General features: G+C 37.2%; 1 protein-coding gene across 2 annotated transcripts in view; it reads left to right on the top strand.

The window, feature by feature from the left end:
* The first annotated feature begins 1,397 nt into the window (after window positions 1-1,397).
* The window catches only part of ZNF518A (zinc finger protein 518A), a 34,783-nt gene continuing 24,035 nt past the window's right edge, over window positions 1,398-12,145 (top strand). The window contains exons 1-2 of one of the 2 annotated variants that reach the window (XR_013995032.1): window positions 1,398-1,486; window positions 3,929-4,011. The gene's annotated coding sequence lies outside the window, so the exon portion shown is untranslated. The remainder of the gene's footprint in view (window positions 1,487-3,928; window positions 4,012-12,145) is intronic. The other variant, XR_013995031.1, reaches the window with a different exon arrangement.

The following is a 12,145-nucleotide window of genomic DNA, read 5'->3' as shown; positions in this document are numbered from 1 at the left end:
ATACATATGTATAAATAAGAATAAAATTGTACGTGAATACTACAGAGGAGAGGGGTACAATGTCTTAATCTGAAAAACAATCACATTGAAACACAAAACAACTCTGTCCATGTTTCCAAATATCACTTTTTTTTTTTTTTTTTCGCTATTAGAAAGAATTCATATCCTCTGTGGTGTGTATGCATGTCAGACTTGTGTGGAAATGAAGACCAGAGAGAGGGGAATGATATTTAATGAAAAATAAAATCCATTTTGTAAACGTTTTTCTTTCCATAATGGCATCCCTTTTGGTATTTACGGAAGATTTCTCCTGGTGTGTTTTATAGAGGCATAGGAGTACAAGATACATGAAGCACATCTAATGTGGGTTATCTCTCAATTGCCTTTTCCAGGAGGACTCATATAGACCAACAGTGATCTAAGAACGCTTCCTAAGGACAAAGTGAGGATACGTCAGTGTACTTTTATTAAAGCAGAGAGAAAATCTTGTGTATGGCTATAGTTCAACATTTTCAAAAGCAGGCTTTAAGACAGTGAAAAAATGCTTATGATAAACTTAAAATTATCTTCGATTGTAAACCCCATGTGTACTTACTAAAAAAAAAGGGGGGGGGCATAAAAAAAAATTCTGATTTAGTTTCACTTTTAATATTTCGGTGTATCCCTCCGCCCCAGTCCTTTTTCCCTTTTGTTTTCCGCCACATAATAAGTAAAATAATTTGTGTAAAAAGCGAGGTGAATTAAATGAGTTGGATTTCAGAAATGCTCCGAAGAAGATAGAAGGAGCCATACTGGCCTTTGGGGGAAACCGACTCATACTATTAATTCACCTCTCCGTCCAGGCCTGTCGTGTGATGGATTCCTTTGATGCGGAGGGATACTTTGGTAGGGATGGGACCCCACCTTGTAACGATAGTTTTCACATGAATTATTAATGTATATGTTTGGAGTTCACTATGTCTTTCAGAGCCGCTTGTGGCAGCTCCCTTCATTGAGATGGGCTGCAAAGGCTGCAAAAACCTGTGTGTCAAAAACAAGGGGTGGGGAGACGCCATTTGCAAAGCCGGAAATGACTGAAATCCCAGGATTAAGACCATTCCCAGTCAGCAAGGGCTTGCCCAGACCACAGTTCCTGCTTATGGTGTCTACTCTGAAGAGCATAGAATGGATCATTCCATTGGCAGTAGAATCTTTCCAGCTATTGGTGAGCAAAGGGGGAGAGTGAATCAATCACTGGCGTGGGAGGCACCGGGGAAGGGCGTTAATTTGAGAGGTCAGCGGCGAACTCAGTTCAATGGCCTACTCTCGCCAGGCTGAGGCGAGGACCCTGCCGGCCTCCGTCCTCTTCCGCTTTGCCCAGGTGCAGTGCGGATCCATCCGCCCCAGCGAGAGCCCCCGGTAGCGCGGCGATCGGCTTTCCGGCAATACCCGGATGGAAATGTAATGGCCGCCATCAGGGACTCGCAGGCAATGGGGACCACGACAGGTATTCCCTGTGAGCGGGACCGCCCAGATCAGTTAGGATGCAGGGACTTCTAGAGGGTTTGCCAGGGGGCAAAGGGCGAGCTTGTGGGCCGTCAGGGTCCCCCCAGCCGGTTCAGGGATCCGCCTCTTGAGCTAGGAAGCCGCCTGTTAAATAGTCCCGGCCATTGAGCGCTTTCGCCTAACTTGCCGCAAACTTTTTCTAGGAAAGTCGGCTCTTTTACTCCGTGCTGTTGCACGCTGCTAGAGCTAACCTTCCGCCTCTTAGCCCGTGCTTGCGTTACGTTGGGGCTTTTTCAACTCTCCACTGTCCCACAGCCTAGGAGGTGGGACGGGAGCGAGGCGACCGTGTGCCTCCGCGCGCCCGAAGGGCAGTCGAACCCCGGAGCAAGGGGCGGATCGGGTGCGGTGTTTGGTACGGAGCTGGGTGCGCGGCGTTGGAAGCACCCACTCGGGCGCTGGAAGCACCCGCTCGGCTCATTCCGGGGCTAGTGAAGACAACATGGGCAACGCTCAGACCGCACCCCTCGAGCTATAGGTTCGCATTCCCACTGCAGCCCGACTCGACGGCGTCCCCATTGTGGGTCCAGTCTATGGTCTTTGGAGGTCTTTTCTTGCAGATATGCTCAGTTCTCGGACGCGCGCTCCTTTTTGCAGAGTTGGCCAAAGGCGCTCTTCCCTGCAAAACTCAACCACACCCAGTGCCAGATGGATTTCTTTGTAACTGGCTTTCTCACTAGTAGGGTCCATTTTGAGTCTCTTAACATGGTGTTCTCATTGCCAAGTATAGTCTCTTCCTAGATGGCTATGGTGACAAAGTATATAGGGTGAATGTATATAAGGTAGAATGTGGTAACTCTTAAGTAGACCAGCGAAACAGATATGGTAGCTTTAAGGTTAAAAATGTAAAAGTTAAGGTTCAGTTTTCTTAGATTTAAATTTGAGGGCGTTTAGTGTTTGTGAGCTATTTTAGCGAAAACATTCGTGGGGTATGTTTGGTTATCAAAAGTTTACAAATCCCTAGAAAAATAAAGTCAGTGTGTAATGGATGTTAAAAACTTTGTACAGTTGTCACAATGATGAAACATGAAGACACCAAACTGTTCATCACGGTCGAAATTTCATCAACTTGAGCAGCTGCGTGTTAGACCTAGTTTACTGATACTGTGAATTGTGTTTTTATGCAGCAAGGGATCTGTTTTGAGTGCACTCTGAAGTTAATACCCTTGAGTTAAATAGGTAGAAACCATATAAGTTGATTCAGTGAAATACCCTAACATTTTTCAGAGTTCAATTGCCAGTCAATAGAAATGGATTCATTTAAGCAAAACTATTCTCCTGAAATTCATAAAGACATTGCGTTATATTAACATTTTTAGGATGTTAGCATTTCATAGGGAAGGTCAGCATAGTAGATCATGTTAATTTCTGTTAAAATTCTCTTAAATAATATGAGCCCCTTATCTAGAAAATTGTTAACAAAAGGGATAAAAATACAGGTGTGTAACAACCTGTTTTGCACATTCAGATTTTTCCTTATTGTTGCCATGAAAGTAAGTGTAAATATCAATTCAAAGCATTTTATATTTGGTTTTATGGAAGGGTAAAAGGACAGCAACCACCATGAATACCTACTGTGTCCATTGATAATTTATGACCTTTTAAATGCTTGAGATTTTTATCACCATCACACTTCAAATCCTATCCTATCCTCTCTGGAAATAGTATACTGCGATCCCAAAAGTTTTTATATCTTGTACAGCTTGACTTTAAAATATACTTTAAACATGCCCTTTTAATGTACTTTTATTGTTTACTTTTCGGCTTGGAATTGTTCTTATTGAAGAAGCATTGTGTGCTTTAGATTACTTAATACAACATTTTGTTTTCTTTTTTAAATGACAAAAATCTTGAATCTTGTCCAATTTCCTTCAGGTACTCTACTATGTTTTTTGGCAAAGAACTATATGCAGAAGAAAAAAGTTAAAGTTGAGTTTTTTATTAATTATCTGATCCAGGTATATAGGCAGTGAGTATTTCAGTTCTATATGGCAGATTGGTTTCACGTGGTGAGCAATTTTCATGGGATGGTAGGTATAAGATGTGAGTGTTAAGAGGTAGCATTGTGGTGGTAGAGTAGCTGGGTTGGAATCAAATCCAGATTTTAGTTCTAGGTTTGTGCCTTTGGGCAAGACTCATTTTCCCCGTCATGTAATAAACGAAGATACTGAATTAGGTCACTTCTAATCTCTGAGTTTTGTGATTTTGTAAATTCATGACCTTATCACTACGTTTTAATAAGTTATTTGCCTAAGTGCAAAGAGGTTTATTTTTCTAAATTTAAACACATAAGTTGAATGTAAAACATAACTGAAATGAGGGTATAAAAACATTTTACTAACAGTTTTTGCAGTCAGAGTTTAAAAATTTTGATCTTCATTTCCAGGTATCATCTCTTTTGATCACTGTTCCTGATTGTGGCTTTGTCCAAGCATTAAATTGTGTGCCTTTTGTTCCTTGAAGAAAAAGGTATGGTAAAATTTGAGTACTACATTATATAGTCTATTAAGTAGTAAGTTAATATGTTTTAATCTTGGACAAAATAATGTGTATGAGTTTTCTTAAGTTACAATTTTATTTTTGGTATTAATAAAATACAATACACATGATGGGTTTTAATTTTAATGTAAGCAGCAAAGTAGTTTTTGGTTTCACTGTTTGTTTTTTAACATTTCATTAGCAATCTAAAAATGGTTTTAACTATTAGCCTTCTAAATATAAAGATGGCATTAAGGGCTTTTAAGTAATAAATGATGGAGATAAATATGGTAGGAAGACGTTTTGAAGCTATACAGATGGTCAGAAGAATGTTTATGTTTTGCTCTAGTAAGCACAAAGTAATGCACCTAAAGAAAATTATTTATATTATGATTAATGGCATCTGCATTCTAAATCAAAAAAGGGACTTAATCACTATAGAATTATGACTTGGTTTTGTGGAGACAATCATTTAAATATCCTAGTGTGTACAAAAAGAAGGAAAATATCTGCCAAGAAATCCATGGTATTATAAGAAAAACTTTGTAAACTCAGTGGAAAATATTGTACCTTTGGGAAAAAACACCCTGAAACACAAGTGTCTTGAAGCACAATAGTCTCTTGCTGTTTGTGCTGGATAGGACCTGGGGTGCCACAGTACTTTATGATTTCCCTCCTCAGATGCGCTAAGTATATCCATAAGTGTAATCCTCACTTAGGAATAAGAATATCTATGTAACTACTAAAATAGCCAAAATAGATAATACCAACTTAAAATATTACTTTAGTTCCATGAACTTTACCAGCACATGGCTTTCTTTTCAGATCCATTTGTCACAAAGGCATGATTTTTAATTCTGTTAGACGGTAATGTCTAACAACTACCATGAGATAGAGAGCAACACAGCTGAGTCGAGAGACCAGGTTATCATTTATGTTTGTTTACCTGTATAATTTCTTCCTGTATAACATTTGTTTGACTTCTTTCCACCTGAGATTCACATGGGTATTGTGTTGTTCTGGAATTGAGAAAGTAAATGCTGAGTGCTAAGAATTTTCTTTACTGTGTTTGATCCAAACTACTCAGAAAAAGTAATATGATGAAGAGTGAAAGCTTCAAATATAATGAAGTAAACAAGAGGCTGCTATATGATGACTGGCCAAAATGATTTGGATTATTCCATCTTGAAAAACTGTGAGCAAAGTCTGACTAAAAATATAAAATTGTGATTGGTATGACTGCATGAAACAAGTGTCAGAATATTAGAATGAAGGTGCATGACTTGAAGCTTAAGAATATTAAGTGAGCTTCATACGGGTCTCATTTCAAGAAGTGGTGATATCAACAGCTGAAAACAAATGGCTTTATAGAAAGTCAGATAATTTCAAAATGTGGTGAAATCACCTATTAAAATTGGGTTGTTGGAGGTTGTGGCTGGTAGAAGATACGCACACACACACACACACACACACACACAGGTTTTGTCAACTCAGTATCTCTGCATTTGGGGAACCATCTCTTCCCTATTGTGAATGGTTGGTGGGCTATTAGTCGGTCTTACAGTCTTATAACCCAAGCTTAGTCATCTCTGTTGCAGTCGTGATTGCCTATTACTCAAGCAGACCCAATCAGAATCCTTTGAAAGTAATGTATGAATTCTAGGAGAAGGATGCTCCCTTCTCTCTAAAGTTGTTAGTTAGGGAGGATGTAAGTGACATTCTTTCTCACATGTGTGAGAACCCATCTGTAGTAGGAGGAAGGAAAGCCACAAAGAAATGGGAGATGGATGGCGATAGATTGCCAGTTTCAGTTAGGGACTATGGTATGATATATAAGTGTTTTTCTTTTGTTTCTACCAGCTATCCTGGTATACCTTGCTCCAAGGTATAAATTAGTTTGAATTGGATGGCTGCAGAAAGGATTTACGATTTGTAATTTCAAGTTGATCATTCACATCCATCTACAATTTGCCCTTTTTCTCTACCTTATGAAAGATACCCTTTATTCATCCTTCATGTATGAATGCAGTCCTTCTTTCATTCAACCTAACATTTATTAAGATTAAGTCTTACTTATGTACAAGTATGTATACTAGGCTGAGTAGATGGTGGACTTTCTCTAATGTAGTACATTTTTGTATACGTAGGTTACACATATCAACAAGCATGTGTTGAGAATAATCAGTGCTATGCTTAGTATTTTAGTAAAATGTAAGAATAAGAGAGTTCTTTACCTTCCAAGAGCTTACAGTTAAAGCATCCAGATTATGTAAAACACAACAGCCAGCCAAAACAGATCAATGAGAACACTGTTGTATGGTATGGATGTTAAGTCTGAGTTCTGATAAGAAGGAAGTTAGTGAGAGCCGGCCTAGTCTAGGAAGGTTTCTTGAAGGAACTATAATTTCAAATGGGTTTTGACTTTTAAGTAGGGTTTTGATAGCTATGGAGAATAATTAAAGGAGAGAGTTAAAAATGATTAAATCCAGTGGTCAATTTTCAGTCCTGATATAACTCTGCCTGATCTTGGAAGCACTTTCTTCATTTTACTTTCAGGATACCGCTCTCCTGATTTACCTTCAGTCTCACTGGTCATTCTTTCATTCTCGCGAGCTGGTTCTTTCTCATCTTTTTCCTCTAAATGTTATTGTATCGCAAGTCTCAAGCTTTGGACTTTTCTTTTTTCTTACCCATTGGTGATTTCATTTAGTTCTATATACATAAATACATATACACAGAAAGGTACACACCAATAATTCCCAACATTTTGTCTTACATCTAGACCTCTATTATACCTGTATATTTAACTACACATTCCACATTTTTACTTAGATGTCAAATAGATACCAAATTATGCATGGCTGAACTCAACTCTTTTTTTTTTTAATATTTCAAATGTTCGTTTTTAAAAGTAAATTTATTGGGCTGACATTGGTTAATTAAATTATATAGGTTTCAAGTGTATAATTCTATAATACATCATCTATATATTTCATTTTGTATTAACCACCCAAAGTCAGATCGTCTTCCATCACCATATAATTTCACCCCCTTGTCCTTCTTGTATCTCCCTACTCCCCCTTTGGTAACCATTAAACTGTTGTCTATGAGTTTTTGCTTATTTGTTTGTCTTGTTCATTTGTTGCTTTCAGCTTCATATACCACATGAGTGAAGTCATATGGTTCTCGATTTTTTCTGACTTAATTTCGCTTATGATGATAATCTCAAGATCCATCCATGTCGCAAATGGCAGTATTTAATTTTTTCTTAAGGCCGAGTAATATTCCATTGTATATACGTATGTACTACATCTTTATCCAGTCATCTATTGAAGGACATTTCAGTTTCCATGTCTTGGCCACCATAAATAATGCTGCAATGAACATAGGGGACTTATATCTTCACGGATAAATGTCTTCAAATTTTGGTAGATACTCAGAAGTGGGATTGCTGGATATAATGGTAATTGTATTCTTAATTTTTTGAGGAATCTCCCTACCGTTTTCCATAGTGGCTGTACCAATTTACATTGCCACCAGCAGTGTATGAGGGTCCGTTTTTCTCTACAACCTCTCTAATACTTGTTATTACTTGTCTTGTTGATGATAGTCATTCTAACAAGTGTGAGGTGATATCTCATTGTGGTTTGATTTGCATTTCCCTAATGGTGAAGTTGAGCATCTTTTCATATATTTATTGGCCATTTGTATGTCTTCTTGAGAGAAGTGTCTGTTCAGGTCCTCTGCCTATTTTTTAATTGGACTTGTTGTTGTAAACTCAACTCTTGATATACTTGCCATACCTACTACTCCCACACAGACTTTTCTATCTTAATAGTAAATAGCAACTCATTTCTTTCAGTTGTTGAGGTCAAAACTTTTAGAGTTATCCTTGACATGTTTCTTTCTCTCATAGGCCAAATTTAGTCTGTCAGAAAATCCCATGGGCTCTTTATTCAAAATGTATACAGAATCTGACCATGCCCCATTGTCTCCATCAAGACACTACCATCTCTTACCTAGGTAATTGTAGTGTAATAATCTCCAAACTGGTCTCCATCCTTCCATTCCTCCCTCCCTCCCAAATACTCTGTTCTCAATTAGCAACCAAAGTGATCTCTTTAAAAAAATAATTCAGCCCATGTTAATTCTCTACCCAGAATGCTCTGGTAGCTTCCCATCTCCTTCATAGTAAAACAAAAGTCCTTACAGTGTCCATCAGACCTTGTTTAAGTCCCCTTGTTACTTTTTTGACCTTATCTTGTATTCCTTTCCCTATGGTGCTTTCTGCTTCAGTCATGCTGACATTCTTCTTGCTATTCTCCAAACATTTTAGGCACACTCCTCACTCAAGGTGGTAGTATTTAACTATTTCTTTTCTTAGAATGATGTCCGCTTCAGTCCTTCAGATCTTGGCTCAAATAAGACCTTTTCAAGTGGGGTCTCCCTGACTTCATATTTTAAATTGCAACTTTCTGTGTCTGCCTATTCTTCCCTGCTTTATTGTTTTCCACAGCACTTGTCATCTTTTACTATATTATATCATTTACTTTGTTATCTAAATAACCAGTAAAATGTTAGCTCCATGAGGGGAGGGATTTTTGTCTGTTTTGTTCATTGCTATATTCCCAATGCTTAGAACAAAGAGTGGCACAGATTTGGTACTAGCTCCGAGCTCAGCTCTATGCCAGGTGCTGGTGATACAGCAAAGAAATGACAGATGTCCTATGCTTATGCAGCTTTTGTTCCAGTGGTAGAGACAGAAAATAAATTGTCAAATAAATACAATAATGCAGGAGAAAAAGTATTACAAAAAGAAATACAAGGGGCTAAAATAGAGAACAATTTTTTTCTGTTTGAGGAGAGGATGGTGTATAGATTGGAGAAGGCCTTTCTGAGGTGGTGACATCTGAGCTGAGACCTAAAAGATGAGAAGGATTAGCCTTAATGAAGAATGGGAGAAAGAATACTTCAAGCAGGGAACAGCAGGTGCAAAACCCTGAGATAGGAAAGATAGAACCGAGAAATTGGTAGCTTGCTGCAGTATATTTTCAGATGGGGAGAATGGTGTGAGATGAAATTGAAAAGTCCAGGACCAGATGTCACTGTTACAGGCTTTAACAAAGATATTAAATTTTATTTCAAGTGCTTTAGGAAGCCATTAAGGAGTTTTTAGCAGAGAAACTCTGATCTACTTATATTAAGATCACTTTGCTCCTGTGTGGAGAATGGGTTCAGAAGAGGATGGTGGCAAGAGGGAAGCATGGAATGCCAGTTAGCAAGACTGTTATTTTAATCCAAGATAGAGATGACAGTGGGCTAAGATGACAGTGGAGATGGAGAGAAGTCAAAATGAATTATGGAGATAGAATTGACAGGACTTGCTTATGGATTCATGTGGGGAAGTAAGGGAAAGAGAAATCAAGAATAATTGCTTGAGTTCTGGGTTTAGTAACTGAATGGATTGTGGTGCCATATATAAGATGCAAAAACCTGGGGAGTGGGATCTGTTTTCTCTATGGAGAAAAGTGTTTTATAAAGGCAGAGAAAAATTGAACAGTTTATATTATTTTGGAAAGCTGAGAGGAAATTTATTACATGTTGACTGATACATGTTCTCCTAGTCAAGTAGCAGTACATCTTTTGATTCTTCCCTTCCCCTATGTATTCCAAAATCTTAAGTAAAATCTCCCTATTCTCCTAAATCACTGCCACAGCAAAATGACAAATGGAAGAAGAAAGGAATGAGATGAAGATAATCATTTTACATTCAGTGGTCTTTATTTAGCTTTGGACAGATTACTTCAGATTTCTGTCCTGATTCCTACAAATTAAAAATGTGATTTCTGACTGTGTGTGTGTGTATTTTAAATTTCATTGCAACAAGAAAAGTTTACATGACCTGTAGCATTTGCTGTAAAGTGATTTAATCTGAAATCACAGGAAGTCAGATATTTTGAGTTGAAAATAAAGGAATAAATGAATTAAGCATGTATTAGGTCTTTGAGTATCCAGTCTTGGTTTTTGTGAGGGGTAAATGAGAAATATGATATAGAACTTGTCTTTAAGAAGTTTATAAATTATCTTGGGAGGTAAAACTATAAATGAAATGATGTAACTATAAAGCAGTTTGTAATAAAGTGGTGCATAGTGGCTATCCTTTAAATGGATATTCAGAGAAGGGAGAGATTAGTGTATATTACAGAAGGTTTCATATTCCTACAGGAGGTAGAGTTAGAAAAGAAGTTTGACCAGTATTGAATTAAGATAAAAGAGGATGACAAACCTGGTGAAAGGAAACAATGAACAAAGTTAAATGTGTATGTGTGGAGGGAGCAGAAAGCATTTTACATATTGGGTGGGGTGTGTGTGTGTGTGTGTGTGTGTGTGTGTGTGTGTGTGTGTGTGTCAAAGTCTCAGAGAGTAATAAGACATAAGATTCACCTGAGCCAGGAACTGCTGTATTTTAATTTTTCTTAGTAATTCATACTCTTTTTGTAATTCACCTCCTTCATAATTTTATACCAGTGTCACCTGCCTACCTGGGTGGTACGTGGTTCATATGTACACTAGCATTTTGAACATTTCTAGATCTCTAAGTAATTACATTTGCGTACTTAACTTCCTTTCTCTTTTCGGTGTTTAAGGTGCTCATTAGGCCACAATGGCTTTCATTATATATATGTAAGTTCTACAAAATTTACTTTTTTAACTTGTTTAAGATAGGCATTAGCCCCCTAGGTAAACTTTTTAAAAACTTAAAGCAGCTAAAAAAAAAAAAAATCTAAAATGTTTGTTCCAAGTCATGAAAAGGTAATAGTTATTTTAAGGGCAGTAAAATAGGTTCTGCTTTGAAAATGAGAGTTTCAGGGTTTTTTTTGTGTGTGTTCTAGATTCCTTTTAGGCAGAACCTTTTATTTTTCAGTAAGCTCTTCCTGCTACATGCTGCTTTTGTTCTATATCCATTTATATATTCATATGAACATTTTCCATTGAATTATCTCTGTAGAAAAAATTTGATGACTAGAAATATAATAGGTAAAAAAGTAATGACTAATTATATTAGCTTTCCTCTCTCTGTATTGTGACCAGTTAAGTTACAGAGCTATATGCTCAGTCACAAATAGGGGTAAGCTAAAATCAGAGTTTTTTAGTTCTTTGTTTAATGTTTAAACAACTAGAATGTAGTGAGTGGCACATAGATTCTTCCTTTTTATACCATTTCACTAAAACTAAAGACTGTAGAACATCATTGCTTTTAAATCTGTTAATAGTCATAGAAAGCAAACAAAATTCCAGGAATGGTACTTTTTCATCTTCTGTATTCCAGTCTTCCAATCCTTGCCATTTTACTTTGGGAATCGTCTTTAAAGTTTCCCTATACCTTCTGTGGGATTCCTAACCTATGTTTACAGTGCAACTTCTCTGGATCCTCACTTTTTACTTGGATTACCAATTAGTCCTCTAATTTTCTCGCTATTATATTTATAGTGTTTACTCTCTCCCTATTGTATCTTGCTTTCTAGTACTATTCTAATAATATTTCTAAGATACAATTCTAAAATGGTGCTGTTATAATTTCTCTCTGCTCGTGAACGAACAGTGGTTCCTGGTTACCTTTCATTTCCAGGTTCAGGTCTGTCCTCTGCAGTCTGTTCTTTACTAAACCTCCTCACTATACATTCTCTTTTTGCTATAGATCCTGCAGTGCCGTACGAGAAAAACGCTTTTCTTCCAACCTTTCTTTATTCTATTTTTCTGGTCTAGATAACCTTTGCTCCTTGTTACATATTTAAGTCCCCCTACTCTTTAAAGAATCATGTACTTTTCTGTGAAGTAAACACAATCAACATTGATCTATCAACTTAATGTCTTAAGTAAGAACCTTTGGTTACAAGTAATAGAACTAGCTTATGCTAGTTTAAGCTGAAAAGGGAGACTTATTTTAAGGATACAGGATTTCCTAGAATTCAGGGGCAGGAGTATACAGGCCTCAGTAAAGACTTGTAGCGACATTGCCCTCTTGGTTTCAATCGGTACCTAGAAGAGCTGATGATTCTCTCCCTATTGTTTTAATTGTTTTTTTGTTTTGTCGCTATGCTATGGTGTCATACCTTTAAAAAGA

Source organism: Rhinolophus hipposideros (genome assembly GCF_964194185.1).
Source record: "Rhinolophus hipposideros genome assembly, chromosome: 15".
Classification (NCBI taxonomy): domain Eukaryota; kingdom Metazoa; phylum Chordata; class Mammalia; order Chiroptera; family Rhinolophidae; genus Rhinolophus; species Rhinolophus hipposideros.
The sequence above is the reverse complement of the archived record's forward strand: the minus strand, read 5'-3'. Positions and strand labels throughout refer to the sequence as shown.